We start from the raw sequence: 16,115 nt of genomic DNA, 5'->3' as shown, positions 1-16,115 counted from the left end.
TGACGTAAATAAACCTTTGCAACTCCGAAATAAAGTAACGTTTTGAAAGGCTGGTAAGTCAAGTCAATTTAACAACAGAGGCGCAAAATAGCGATTTGCTAGCATAATAAACATAAGAATTTATGAATTTTGAGTTTGATATGTTAAACAACTAGAAAATCGATATAATTATTTATATGAGCGGCAGAATATACTCATGAACTGATGATATTAAAAAAAAAAAAAAAAACAAAGACGAAGAAATATCAAAGGATAGCTTAGAAGAAAAAGCGTCTTAAAAGTTTTAAACATACTTTACCAATGACGTCAGCGTTTTGAATTTCAACTAATATCACGTCTTCGGGTGTCTTTAAACTGAAGAGACAAATATATTTTACGGATATATCACAGTTACTAAGAAATGGCTTTGTTTTGCATCAAGCAGCGGACTGCGGTATAAATAAATGATATGTAGGGGTTATTCAGTGATCGGAAATTTAAAAAAATCCCCACAAAAATCAGGGATCCCACTAGTTCGAAAACAAATGGTTTCCTGATGTCAAAACAAAAATAAAGAGACAAATTTGATTGACAAAACAATAACAGTCACTGAGCACTCCTTTTATAATTAACATACATCTCAAAAACTTTGTCAAACTGACACAGTTGTTTATTTTTGAATCCCAATTTGTGACTTAGGAATATGGGAGATTTAAACCTTAAAATATTATATTTCAATTATTGTATAGAATAATGCAACCCAATAAAACTTTTATCTTCTTTAAAATGAATTAAACAAAGAACACAATGTTGATTATTTTTTTATGCTGATGCAAGTTGTCAGATAATTAGACAATTCATAATGAAAAGATGAGTTTTGTATTTTGCTATTCTGGTGCTATCACAATCGATCAATTATACTGTAACAATACATTGAAATAAACAACAACGTCCATTAAGGGCGTGTCTCTTTTATTTGCCATTGACTTAGGTTAATACATGTTGTATTTGAAATTTATTATATCTTCATGAATCATTTTTTTTTCACTATTGCCACGATCAGTGACATTTTGGAGGAAAAGAATCAAACATACTGGAACAATAAAACGTGCGTTACTGTGTCTATTGATATAAGTAAATATACGTCGACAATGCATACACAAAGTGAAATAATTACGATTTAAGTATGTTGTTTTACTACAGCCTTCGATCAATGGACACAAATTAATAATTCAACCTCGGCACTTTCGGTTTGACTAAGATACAGTATACATGTTTTACTACATTTTGAAGGAATGTTTTACAAAGCGATACTTTTATCCATTCTACTAAACAACAATAAGCCAGGGGTTAATAGCATTTAACTGGTCTAACAAATACTTATACCATCATAATGAAACTAATTGGTTATTTTCCCCCATAAACCAAACATAGCAGTATACATATGTATCTGAAAATGTCTTCATCTCTTGTCGCTCATATTTTCACTTTTTTTCATCATTATATTTTTATTTACATAAAAAACAGGTAAGTAATGTTATCAACAGATTCATTCAATTTAATGTATACGAGCACAATGACTATGTCAGCATTGTTTTTCAGGTCTTCATTTTCATTAATAAGAACGGATATACTACACTGTGATTTATCGGTAAATATATAAACAGAAAAAAACCTTCTAATAATTTATATATAAATATTGGTAATTTTATATATTCAGTTATAAAACAGATCATAGCCCTTTAAAATATTTATTTCTTGCAAGAACTGAATGAACGGAAAAAAAATTAAATGGTATGTTAATCATTTGTAAGTCATATATTAAAACGATTTGACTGTATTTTAACCATGAATAAAAAATGATTGACAGAATTGATGCATTCAAACATCTTTTAATTATGTTCTTGCTACTTATTTTTTTGGAATTAAACACAAGTTAACGTTTTTTGAAATATTGAAACTGAAATATTTTTTGATTAAAAAATAGATATTGTTTAGTTCGTAGACTTTCAAAAAAAAGATTCAATTGAAAAAAAACCTCGTTAACTTTGAATTATATTGTTTTGTTAACAATATGAAAGAAGCGAGAAAAAGATAGTTAACAGCTGGTTGAAAGTATATTTTTTATATGCAGCCCGAGTAATTTTAACATCTTGTGAAATCATGACGTGTGGATATGAAGTTTATGTCAGCTCACGACACTATTATCTTATAATTTCTTAGGTTTCTCTTTTATCCTGATCAAGAGATCCCGTAATTTATGTACATGTATATGCAGTCTTTGCCATTTACTGATCTTGTGACACCTCAGGGAAAGTTTCTGCAACTTCATTCAGGAATTGATCTTGCAAATTCTGCATTCGTTGCTTATATAACTTGCATTACATAGGACCCAAAGCCAGCAGTATCGAAAATTGACTCTAATTCTCCTATACATTCTTTACTGTGGATTGTAGTAAAGTTTGTATTAGTTTTTTTTATGTTCGAGCAATTAGGACACTTAAAAATAACCTGGGAAAATTAATAATTTAATTGAATAAAATAAAAAGACTTAGTGTTTTTTTTTCTAATTCCTTCTTCAGGAGTGGAACGTTTACTTTGCAGTGGCTTCGAAGTTCGAACAATAAGGACATAAGACTAATACATGTAGTTCTTCAAGAAAAAAAAAATGGAAATTGTCATTTACAATGAACATATATTTTATAGAATTAATCTCTGTAACGTCAGGCACGTAGAATGTTTCTTTTTGTAAATTTGAGGGAGACGACCACATCCAAATTATCCTATCCCGACGAGCCAAAAAAAAAACAACAACAAAAAACCAAAAAACCTCGAATCTCAAAATTATCAAATTCAAAATCTGTTGCAGGGAGGCTACTGCGAGAAAGAGTGTGAGAGGGTGTGAGTGTGTGTGTGTGTGTGTGTGTGTGGGGGGGGGGGTGCTGGCTCCCACCCTATTTGTCACGTGCCTGAATGTTACTATTTTTTGTCATAGATATTTATCAGAAATATGAACTAAGGCGCTCACATGATTCTAAATCTATTATCATAATGGCACATTCTTCATGAAGATTTAGATTATCACGATTCGTTTTGATATTTTAAATTTGCATAAAACAGCATAAGACAGATACGGCGGTGTGGAAGGGTCAGATAAAAAAAAATCTTATTTGTTCCGATGAATTAAGATTTGTTCAGACAAATTAGCTATTTGTTCGGAGGAATTAGCTACTTGTTCGGAGGAATTAGTTATTTGTTCAGACGAATAAGTTTTTTGTTTGGATTAATTACAATTTGTTTAGACAAATTAGAATTTGTTCGGACGAATAAGTTAATTGTTTGGAAGAATTAGGATTTGTTCAAACGAATACGTTGTGTATTCTTGGATTTGCTTGTTTATATGATTGATGAAAGCTATGTTTGATAACAAAATTTTATTTGTAGGTTTTTATATCTGAAATTCCGCGAAAATGTAACATTGAAAAATCCTCTCAAAATTTATTTAGTTATCAAATAATTCTAATAACAAGATTTCATTATGCGTTTTGCCTATATAACAATTAAAAGAATGCATACATTATAGGAAATCGCTAAAATATATTGACATTGTGGAATTTATTAACTTCTGAGTGAGGCGTTTTGTTTTCAAGCCTTTTCTGAGATATATATTAAACATCTGTATATCTTTTAATTTGTTTTTGATAAGCGTTGTACTATGTCACACGCCACAGTGTTCACAATATTATCTACTTGTCAAAGTAGATAAGACTAATTGATTTACCTATCGGTTTACTTTCAGAAGAACACATCACCTAACGTAAGCAAATACAATAAACAACCAGTACATATCTTACGATAGCCAAGGATATTTGTATCCAGGAACTAAGAATCACTATCATTCCATCGTATCTGTGTATAACATAATTCATGATGAAGATCTAGATGACGAGTCTGTGACAAACCCATACCTTACCCCAATATATGAAGCATGAGTGCATTTGAAGAACTGTAGCAGTTACAGGAGGCGAATGAAAGGAATGACAATGACTCATGTTGACGTCGTAGACAAAACATTAATAACTATTTGTAGTTTTACGTTTATACTGAGCAACAGAGGAAAAGAACTATATTGACTCAATTTGTACCCAGAATATAAAATGCTCGTTTCTTAATATATCATTTTTCTTATCTTTTTTGTTTATTTTGTCTTTAAAACTCTTCGTTTAAAAGAGAAATGTTTTACATTTTAAGACACGTTTTTATAAGCAAAGTATTTATCATGATAATGTTATAAAAAGATCATTACAAATATGAACATTGCACAAATGTCCACTTCTCGAGCAATAACTTTTTCATCAGAAGAATTACATTGGCATAAGTATATATTAAACTTCATTAGAAAAATTATGCATGTCATTATTTTGTTAACTTTAGTATCAAATTTAATTTGTAAAAATTTATATCAGAAGAAGAAGCATTTACCAATTTAGCTCTTATATCCCTACAATAAACACACAGCATTCAAATGTACAACTAAAGAATAAAAGGTACATAGTTAAATATCAGTTAACAAACTTTGCATTAAACTTTTTTTTCTATTTATTCATTCATTCATTTATTTATTTATTTATTTATTTATTTATTTATTTATTTATTTATTTATTTATTTAACAGTTAATAATATACATTTTACAAACGTATTCTGATGATTGGAAAAATATTCCAAATAATTTTAAATAATCTGTGCAGATAGTTTGATAATGTTGATAATTTTATTATTTGTTATCAATAAAAGTGATATATATATATATATATATATATATATATATATATATATATATATATATATATATATATATATATATATATATATATATAGCACAGAGAAATTCACCTTTTTGGAGCTCCACCTCCGCCCCGGCCGGGGCTTGAACTCATGACCTCTGGAACCCATTCTCCTAGCAGTGAGCGGCCACCGCACTAACCACTGGGCCATCTAGGCAAGACAAAAATCTTGCTTTCGATGACGAAGGGAAACTAGCGCGCTGGTCGCTCACTACACGGTCTTTTGAGATACAGGTGGAATGCAGTTAAACGACAATTTGAGAGGATCGGGACGATAACCATTGCATAGATATATACATATAATAAGCACAAACATTGCAATAACTCAAATAGACATATACCTGGCCATAGTGAATGATAAAGATATACATAAAGCACAGAGAAATTCACCTTTATATATATATATATACATATATAGAAATTCACCCTTATATATATACATATATATATCACATAAGCACATGTGGAAACTACTTAAAACATTATTTGCAATGAAATTAAAACACATGATTGCAATAAAGGTTGTTTATTAATTAATTTTATGGAACAAATATGTCGGTGGTATATTGAAAATGTAGAGTATTATATAAAGACATATACTCTGCGAAGATTAGTTTTAAAATCGAAGAAGATGTCTTCACGAAGAACTGCGCCCACTTATTAGAGGTGTTAAAGTATAAAAATATTCACCACATTTAAACTACTAACGTTGACTATGTCTTGAAAAACAAAATGTAAAATAGTTTTCTTACATTTCTTACATAAGATAAAATCAATAAGAGCAAAACAGTTTTGTATGAAAAATATCAATAACAAACTGTCAACCCTCTCAAAATTCCATAAAACGAAAAACAAATTCAAAGCAGAGCAACACGGACCTCTAAAAAGATAGAGGTAGGATCAGGTGACAAGGAGGACTTAGCACCCTCTCTTGACCGGTCACACCTGCCGTGTGCTCTTTGTCGAAATCGAAAGAAAACCCAGAAATGTCCGTAGAAAATTAGGAGATTAATTACAGTTTAACAATTAATATGAAAATTATTAGTCGGCATGCGACCCAGTAGAAGATTGTATTTGCTGACAAGGTCGTTGTATTGACCATAGAACTTACGAAAATATGACTATAAACGAGATTGTTGATATTCCTGTTAGCGCTAAAGTGCTTAAATTAAATGCTTAAAATGCTTTTATCATCAACATATTTCTAACAAATTAAACATATTTCTATTCCCTAAAATGTCTTAGGAACAAGTGAAAATTCATTATAAAAATCAAGATAGATAAAACCTTCAGTAGATGTAACAAAAACTAAAACTTACACACTAAACATTATTTACTAGTTTAAAAAGCAATCATTGGTTAACTGTATGAGGGTGTTTACATATCATTTTCCATGTCTGCACTACATGCAGACCTTAACGTAAAACAAAGGTCAAGAAATTGGAATGTATAACAGCAGCAAACAACAAAAGTGCTTTCACGTGCTATGATTTTACACAAACGGAAAAAACGCATATGCTTGACTGTACATTGTACAGGTTACCGTTCAGAACTACATGGACTGGAGTTCTAAATTACCATCAAAACCTTGAATTGTTAAAATCATTACTATTTTGTTTTAAAGACAAACCAAGTATTTTATTCTTTAATTTGTCTTTTTCTTTCTTCCTTTATATCGTTTTTATAAAGTAATTTGTAGGCCCTAAATACGGTAAATAAAAAATTGCATACTGACAATTAGCGTTGTTTCCAAATGGTTTATAGCTCGATGTAAAATGATAAGACTTAAACAATATTGTGGCTAAAATTTGCTCTGCCCTTTAATGTCGTAAGTTAAAAAAGGATTTGTTTTAAGTTGATTGTTATACGATTAAAGGTACTTGGATTTTATTCCTGTTACGAACTACATTACTTTTATTAATCAATTAATTACCATACGAATAAAAACAGACCAAATTTTCATAATCAAAATAGAAAATATTCTAATTAAATTTGAAATTGCTTCCGCTTTACAGTTGTCGAAAAAGCGAGTGGTTCAATTTATAAACATCATTGACAATCTATAATTAAAAAGAAATGAACTGAAACGTTTATTATTTTTTATTAACAACTTCATTTTAATTACTGATTTTAGAAATTGAATTTACCATTTTTCCATGTTCACGTTTCTGTGCAAAAGATTTTAATTACTGATTTTAGAAAATTAATTTACCATTTTTCTTTGTTCACGTTTGCCTGCAATTTTTTTTTAGAAGTTGGTAGAATCTTTAGAAAGACACTGAGATGCACTTCTCAATGGCGGATTATGTCATTGGTGTGAAGGATAGGTTGCATCAATGTTATATAAATATAAAAAATGTATATACATCATTCCTATTACCTTCTCAAAACCAATTGAATTATAAATGACAAACACAAAGCTTAAGTAAAATATATCTAGTTCTACAATTTTTTGTCTACCATGAATATTTTTTTGTAAAGGAGAACCTAATTGACAAGTGGGTCCTCAAAAATGAATTAATCATCCATACGTTTAGCTATATACAATGAAATTGACAAAATCAAATAAAAAATGAATTTGATAAAGTTCAGAACAATATCATTCAAATCTTATCTTTTTAATGGAAAATCTTGATTAGTCCAAGAAATCGTGTTTACAAAATCGGTAAGAGAAAACCCCAGGAATAGACAAAAATCCCATAGAAAAACAATTATGTATTTTAATAATGTTTACTATAAAGATCTATTATCCATTCATTTTCGCCTTTTATTCAACGAATAACTGATAATATTTTAATGCCGTGCATTTACGAATTATTCGATTTTGCCTTCTGTTAGTTGGGCATAGGGCTGATATCAATAAAAGCAGATTGATCAAACCAACGTATATAATAAATTTGAATATACATGTAATACTGATAAATGCGCATATTCTGAGACTGCGCTTTAATATGCGCTATTATTGCCACGATTTAAGCAATGTTTTGATAACAACAGTACTGTAGATGAAGTAAATATCCTTCTCAAATCTTCTCTGCACAGATTTGAATTCGCTTCATTTTGGGAGCATAATGACATCTTCCCTTCGCCCAAGTTCAAGGCGTGTGACCATAAATTTCTTCTTGACGATGTCCACCTCAATAAACAAGGCAACGTTCATCTCTATAAAAGTTTGCGCGGACTTGTTTTGTCTAAAATGCGTTTAAGTTTCGGGCGATTATCTCTTGTTATTTCAAAGTAATCAGATATATCTATAACGTTATATATGTAGATCTACATACATATTTAGCATTATTTTATTTCTTTGTAATAAGCAAGGAATGAATTTCCGTATTTGATATCCATCACATACTCTTATCATAATTTACTTGTGTTCTCTTTGGGGTCTGAACTTGATTTAATTAGAATAAATCAAGTACATGGTGCTTTCAGACCACAAGGATTATGTTTTGCATAAATTTTCTAATCAATCACATCATTGATTACATCAGTAATGGGAGTTATGGACTATTTTAGTTATTAAATATTATGGCATAAAGAATGAAATATTCATAATTTTATGATTAATTTTATGAACTTATTAATTATTGTTATATAATTATCTATTGTCATTTTCCTGATTATTTCAAACCAAATTTGGTTAAACAATAAAGTCACAAAAGTGGCAGAGTGCAATATACCTATTTGTTATGTGATGTTTTACTGTACAAAGATGAAGGGCTCAGGTGTTTAATTTCGAGCAGATAGAGGTTAATTATTTCATGAATATGCGAGGAATAATGCTATATACAGTAATGGTCTATTTTGAAAATTATCAATAATGGATAAAGGTTGTTTATTAATTTATTTAATGGAGCAAATATGTCGGTAGTATATTGAAAAGGAAGAATATTGTATAAAGACATATACTCTGTGACAGTTAGTTTTAAAATTTAAGAAGGTGTCTTTATGAAGAACTGTGCCAACTTATCAGAGATGGTTAAGTATAAAAATATTCACCACATTTAAACTACTAACGTTGACTTTGTCTTGTAAAATAAAATGTGAAATAGTTTTCTTACATTTCTTATATAACATAACATCAATAACAGGCAAACCAGTTTTGTATGAAAAATATCAATAACAAACTGCCAACCCTCTCAAAATTCCATAAAACGAAAATAAATTCAAAGCAGAGCAACACGGACCTCTAAAAGATAGAGGTAGGATCAGGTGCCTAGGAGAATTAAGCACCCTCTCTTGACCGGTCACACCTGCTGTGCGCTCTTTGTCGTAATCGAAAGAAAACCCAGAAATATCCGTAGACAATCATGTTTAATTACGGTTCAACAATTCGTATGAACATTGTCAGTCAGCATGCGACCCAGTGGATGATTGTATTTGCTGACAAGGTCGTTGTATTGACCATAGAACTTACGAAAAGATGACTATTGAGATTGTTGATAGTCCTGTTAGCGCTAAAGTGCTTAAATTAAGTGCTTAAAATACTTTTATCATCAACATATTTCTAACAAATTAAACATACTTTTATTCCCTAGAATGTCTTAGGAACAAGTGAAAATTCATTATAAAAATCAAGATAGATAAAACCTTCAGTAGATGTAACAAAAACTAAAACTGACATACTAAACAGTATTTACAACTTTAAGAAGCAAGCATTGGTTAACTGTATGAGGATGTTTACATATCATTTTTCATGTTTGCACTAAATGCAGACCTTAACTTAAAACAAAGGTCAAGAAATAGGAATGTATAACAGCAGCAAAAAGTGCTTTCACGTGCTATGATTTTACACAAACGGAAAAAACGCATATGCTTGACTGTACATTGTACGGGTTACCGTTCAGAACTACATGGACTGGAGTTCTAAATTACCATCAAAACCTTGAATTGTTAAAATCATTACTATTTTGTTTTAAAGCCAAACCAAGTATTTTATTCTTTAATTTGTCTTGTTCTTTCTTCCTTTATATTGTTTTGATAAAGTAATTTATAAGCCCTAAATACGGTCAATAAAAAATTGCATACTGACAATTAGCGTTGTTTCCAAATGGATTATAGCTGGATGTAAAATGATAAGACTTAAATAATATTTTGGCTAAAATTTGCTCTGCCCTTTAATGTTGTAAGTTAAAAAACGATTTGTTTTAAGTTGATTGTTATACGATTAAAGGTACTTGGATTTTATTCCTGATACGAACTACATTACTTTTATCAATCAATTAATTACCATACGAATAAAAAAAGACCAAATTTTCATAATCAAAATAGAAAATATTCTAATTAAATTTGAAATTGCTTCCGCTTTACAGTTGTCGAAAAAGCGAGTGGTTCAATTTATAAACATCATTGACAATCTATAATTAAAAAGAAATGAACTGAAACGTTTATTATTTTTTATTAACAACTTCATTTTAATTAATGATTTTAGAAATTGAATTTACCATTTTCCCATGTTAACGTTTTTGTGCAAAAGATTTTAATTACTGATTTTAGAAATTGAATTTACAAGTTCTCTATGTTCACGTTTCTGTGCAAAAGATTTTTTAGAAGTTGGTAGAATCTTTGGAAAGACCTGGAAATGCACTCAATGGCGATTATTTCATTGGAGTGAAGGATAGGTTGTATCAATGTTATATAAATCAAAAAAGGTTTATACACCAGTCCTATCACCTTAAAACCATTTGAATTATTAATGACAAACACAAAGGTTACAGTAAAATATATCTAGTTCTACAATCTTTTGTCTACCATGAATATAATTTTAAACCCAATTGCTTTTTTCTGTAAAGGAGAACCCTAATGGACAAGTTGGTTCTCAAAAATCAATTAATCATCCCTACGTTTAGTTTTATACAATGAATTAACAAAATCAATAAAAAATAATTTTGATAAAGTTCAAAACAATATCATTCAAATCTTATTTATTAAATGGAAAATCTAGAATAGTCTAGGAAATCGTGTTCACAAAATCGGCAAGAGAAAACCCGAAGAATAGAGAAAAATCCCAGGGAAAAACAATTAAGTACTATTTTAATAATGTTTACTATTAAGTTCCATTATCCATTCATTTTCGCCTTTTGTTCAACGAATAGCTGACGATATTTTAATGCCGTGCATTTACGAATTATACGATTTTGCCTTCTTTTAGTTGGCCTTAGGTCTGATATTAATAAAAGCACATTGATCAAACCAACTTCAGCACAATAAGTTTGAAGATACATGTAATACTGATGAATGCCCTAGTGCATTTTGCAGGATTTGTCGTAACGCTTAATTGGTTTATTCTAGTGATTATTATCAACCATAAAAATAGACAGAAAATAACGTTGTATTTACTTCATAAGCAATATCAATATCCTCATTATGAAACTAATTGATTATTTTTTCCTGCATAATGTTATCAAGTATTCTTTGAAAGTAGTTTATTTAAATAATGTTCTTGGATTTATATTATTTTGTTACATGTACCAGTTTAATTAAATCGAATATAAGAAACTAGAATATAGTTTATTACAGTTATGACTAATCTTAATATACCTAAACAATCCTAATGATAGTATACATTTGAAAACAATCATACATATTGAACAGGATCATTACACAGCAAATATCGTTTATAACATTTTTTTTACATTTTACATTCGTTTTCTCGTGTCTTCAGTGCCTTGATTGACATGACAATTTCATTGATAATTACAAGCTGGCAAAATGTGGTTATAAGATACGAAAGTAAAAACGTAACTGTGTATTTTTGCGCATTTATTATGCACGTTCAGGTTAAAAAACTCTTAATCTTTACAATGCAGCTTTCCTGAGAGAGAGAGAGAGAGAGAGAGAGAGAGAGAGAGAGAGAGAGAGTGCGAGAGCATGTGCAAAATCGAGGCCAATTATATACAATTATTTATACCCCCTCCCATACCCCCGAAAAAAACCCAATTTGTCCAAATATTCTTTGCATTTTAATCACCCCCTCCCCTCCCCCCGAAAAAAAAACAATTTGTCCAAAAAATGTCGATCTTTTTCATTACATATATATCTTTTAACTCTAAGTTCTATGGAGATGATTAGATCTCGATTAGGACATCAACGACAAATTTATTATGCTGCTTTGAACCTTTAAATCGTTATAACCAAGTTTTATTTCTTTTTCTTTTTTTTGGTTATGTGACACAAAAATAAATGTGTTTAGTTTAGTCCTTTGAAATAATCAGCGAAAGCGCTCAAAAGTTCAAACATAGTTTTAAGCTATAGTTTGTTCATATGATCTTGTAATTGATGCAAATGCATTCTCAGTGACTGCTTGGTCCTCTCAGGTTTGTATATTTAAACTCTCTTAAATCACGAGCCAGCCTGTGATCTGATGTTGAGTGTATCTGCAGCCTCAATATCATCATAATTCCGCAAGACAATGGCTGCTTCAGGTAGATCCAGATCTTGCATGCTTTGTGATTCCTGCTTTTGTAACTTGAAGTACATGACAATACTCAAAATCCAACCTATTGCAGCAAACACCATCCCGATCCCAGCTAGTAGTATCGAGTATGGAAACTTTAATTCTTGTTCCACTTCGTCACTGTAGTTTCCAGTGAAGTTTGCATTAGCTTTTGAAGTTCGACCAATAAGAACGCTTACATATAATGCTACAAAAAATCAAGACTTTGTTATAAAAAAAAATAAGTATTTTGTAAATGTCAAAACAAAATAATATTCTGGAGAGCTCGATTTTTTAATAACATATTTATTTGTAAACATGTTAGAATTGATAACACGAGAAACTAAAATTCAAATTTCTAAATATGAATTTAGTTTACCACCACCAGGAAGGATTATCGCAACGTGTAGAAATCTTTTTGTTGCAGATTGAAATGAAATCAGCAATAAGATACAGCACACAGTGCAAAGCAAAGCGGCTATTACGCTTTCTATCTGCATCTCAATATGAGTCGCTTTGAAAACAAACCAAATAAGACATGAAAAAACACTTGCATAAAGGTAGTCGACAATATTATTAAATACAGTATGCTTAATCTTCTATTTTAAGAAAAACATGTATTATTGTTTACATACAAGGTGATATCAATTTGTATAAAAATTCATGCATGGCTTGGTTTGCAACTGTTAAAGTCAGACCAAAAAAAAAAAACCAAAACGATTATGTGAAATATACTATCAACTTTACAAACTATGTGAATTGTCTTTAAAAAGCCATGTAAACTCGCATCTAATGATCTAACACTTTTATTCTTTTAGCATTAATTGTATATATTTACAATTTCAGTGTTCTTTGCCTGTGATAACACTACGACTCGATTTTGTACTATATAACCCATAATACAAATGACGCCAAAGTGAGGCGCCAGCGGGGTTTGCTTACTTAAATTTAAATATTTAATCGTATGATGGCTTAATGTTATATAAATATAAGTAATAAGGGATCATTCTTTGAATATTATGAGGTGATAATTTCGGTCGGGACGTGATCAAATCTATCATAAAGCTCTTTGGGCTTTATTGGATTTAATCACGCCCCAACCAAAATTATCACTTCATAATACTCAAAGAATGATTCTCTATTCCTTATTTAAAGCGATTCTCTTAAACCATTTAAAAGCAAAAGGGGTTGTGATTTGTTACTGGAATTTACTAATCCTTACTACATGAATCTTCAAATCGACACGGAACACCAAACAACGTATTTTTGTCGGGCTTTGCTGAAACCAAAATCCTGGCTGTAGGCAGGCAAATTGCCAATTTTACTATAAATAGCAAAAACGTCAAAAGTAAACCAAAAAAGAGGCCCATGGGCCAAATTGCTCACCTGAACAACAATTCCTTGTAACATTAATTTCGTAGCATAATTAACTATTTCAATTTGCAAATTTTAACCCTTTCCTGGGGCCCCAGTATTGGTCCTGGGTTTATTGTTGGCTTTAACAATTTAGAATCTACATTATTTTAGGATCCTTGCATAGTATTTTCACTAACTGTAGAATCATTTTTCTCAAGAAGAAGAGTTTGAATTTTTTTTTATATATATCTCGTTAACTTTGAACCCTTTTTGGGGCCCCTGTCCAGTCGGCACAGCTTTATTATTTAAGAATATATTATCAATTAAGGATGCTTGCAATCTTACAAATTGAAGCATTGTAGATTTTGAGAAGATCTTTATATATTTCTCCTCTATATTTCTAACTTAAACTTTGAACCCCTTCTGTGGCATCAGTATAAGATCGAGGGTCACGGCTTTTATAACTAAAATCAACACTATTTTTATGCCTACACAGCTAATTGTGCCACATACGTTTCACACATGTTTGAACTTAACACACGTACAACATACGTTAAACATATGTTACACACATGTGAAGTCAAACCGTACGTTAAACATATGTTGAGAAACGCATGGTTAACATACGTGTGATAACATACGTTCAATATCACATATGTTTAACATACGTTAGATTTTACATATGTTAAACATATGTAAATCACATGTTTTACATATGTAGATCTCAACCACATGTTACACATATGTTAATAAATACATGGTTAACATGAGTTCTAAAAACCATGTTACACGTGCGTTAATAATATATATGTTTTACATATGTGTGAACTGAAGGCATGCATTTGAATAATTTTACATTAAAATTCTCTGCATGCGCGGATCTAATGGGCGGGGGGGAGGGGTCGGAGGGATCCCACCCCCCCCCCCCGGAAAATGGAAGTTAATGAAATTTACACAGTAAAAATATCGCAAATATGCCTCGGACCCCCCCCCCCCCGGGAAACACAATTATCCTTCGGACCCCCTCCCCCGCCCCCCGGATTCGCACATGATCTGCATGTACATGTCTGATGTTGCTTTATCACTCATGTCTCTGAAATGAATGCATGTGAACATGTGTGAAGAAAAGCCTTGCTACTGTGCGTGTTTATTGGTTTAAACTATGCATTAATAAAGTTGTTTCATTAACAGAAGCCACGTGTCTTCTTAAAATTAATTCGATAACAAATCCGGAATTCATACGAAATCGGTTTTAGTTTTGTCGATGACAAATATACGTCACATTTTTACGTCACGGAGGCAGAAGATCACTGCAGGATGGATTTAGCAGAGGTAATGATTGTCAAGCATTCGTTTTTATTTACTTGCATTTGAAAATTATATCGTAGAATTACCGATGTCAAAAGAGTAAACATGTAGCACGGAGCTGTGACTGTGTTCTCCGGGAAAATTCGGGTTGAATTAATGACAATAAAAATTATGTTTCCCAGAGAGCTACAACTAAGCAGCTATTTGGTTTAGTTAATATAGAAGAACCAATACTTATTAAAACCCATAAAATATATGTCGATCTTGGATAAGACGAATTTGAAAACTGAAATATTTGAAAGTAGAGAAAAACTAGAGCAAAGCCTATGCAAAGTAACGAGTAGGTCTTCCATTGCAACTAAGTGAAATGATTATTGAATTGCCTTTATTAAGTTGTATTCTTATTGCATGGTAATTGAAATTTTTGAAAAAGGCATGCATTGGCTGCTTGACATATCCCTGGAAGAGGACACCAACTAGCTAACACAGTCAATGACAGATGTCTCTTTGAATTGATAAAATCATAATGTAAGTACACATACCATTGCATTTCACAATTCAAACATTTTTTAAGGGTCATCAATACCGCTGGGAAATTGTTTTCCATATAAATCCAACCTAATAAATAACTCAAAGGTATGGATTTCTATGACATAGTTCATAGAAGTCACTGGGTGTTCAGGATCATTAATGATAATCTGTTGCATGACATCTACATGTACATTTGTATTTCTTAGTAAGTAAGTGTAAAATTTTAATATATCTAATTATCTAATGCATGTATTATATTTTCTAGCAAATGGATATAATACAGAAGTTTCAAAGATCTGTTTTGATGTAGCCTGAAGATTTTGTAATGAATGATCCAGGATCCAAAAGTTCTTCGCGGAGTTCAAAGACAGTTGCAATGTGGTTGACAGATTAAGGTAATTCAATTTAGATAAGGATTAATACAGGCATGTATCCAGTTACCCCCTATTTATTTTTTTTGTTGCAGCAAAGATTTTTCTTAAATTTTCATATAAAAAGTGAATTATCAAGGAGTTGCCCCCCCCCCCTCCCCCCCCCAATGCATGCACACACACTTTTCTGGGGACTATGTGAAACTATGTGTAAGTGTACTTTAGAATATCATTTCACCCAAATGATTCTAGCTTATTTGCATAAAAAAAAATTTACCTGTATACGTTGT

General features: G+C 30.8%; 1 long non-coding RNA gene across 1 annotated transcript; it reads left to right on the top strand.

Annotated features, from left to right (window-relative positions):
* The first annotated feature begins 14,920 nt into the window (after positions 1 to 14,920).
* LOC117684188 (uncharacterized) lies at positions 14,921 to 15,849 on the top strand. Its single transcript, XR_010710291.1, has 3 exons — positions 14,921 to 14,947; positions 15,357 to 15,451; positions 15,720 to 15,849. It is a non-coding gene; the product is annotated as an uncharacterized lncRNA (long non-coding RNA).
* The last annotated feature ends 266 nt before the right edge of the window (positions 15,850 to 16,115 follow it).

The sequence above is a fragment of the Magallana gigas genome, chromosome 10, assembly GCF_963853765.1.
Source record: "Magallana gigas chromosome 10, xbMagGiga1.1, whole genome shotgun sequence".
Lineage (NCBI taxonomy): Eukaryota > Metazoa > Mollusca > Bivalvia > Ostreida > Ostreidae > Magallana > Magallana gigas.
Note: the sequence above shows the minus strand (reverse complement) of the source record. Positions and strands in the feature narration are given on the sequence as shown.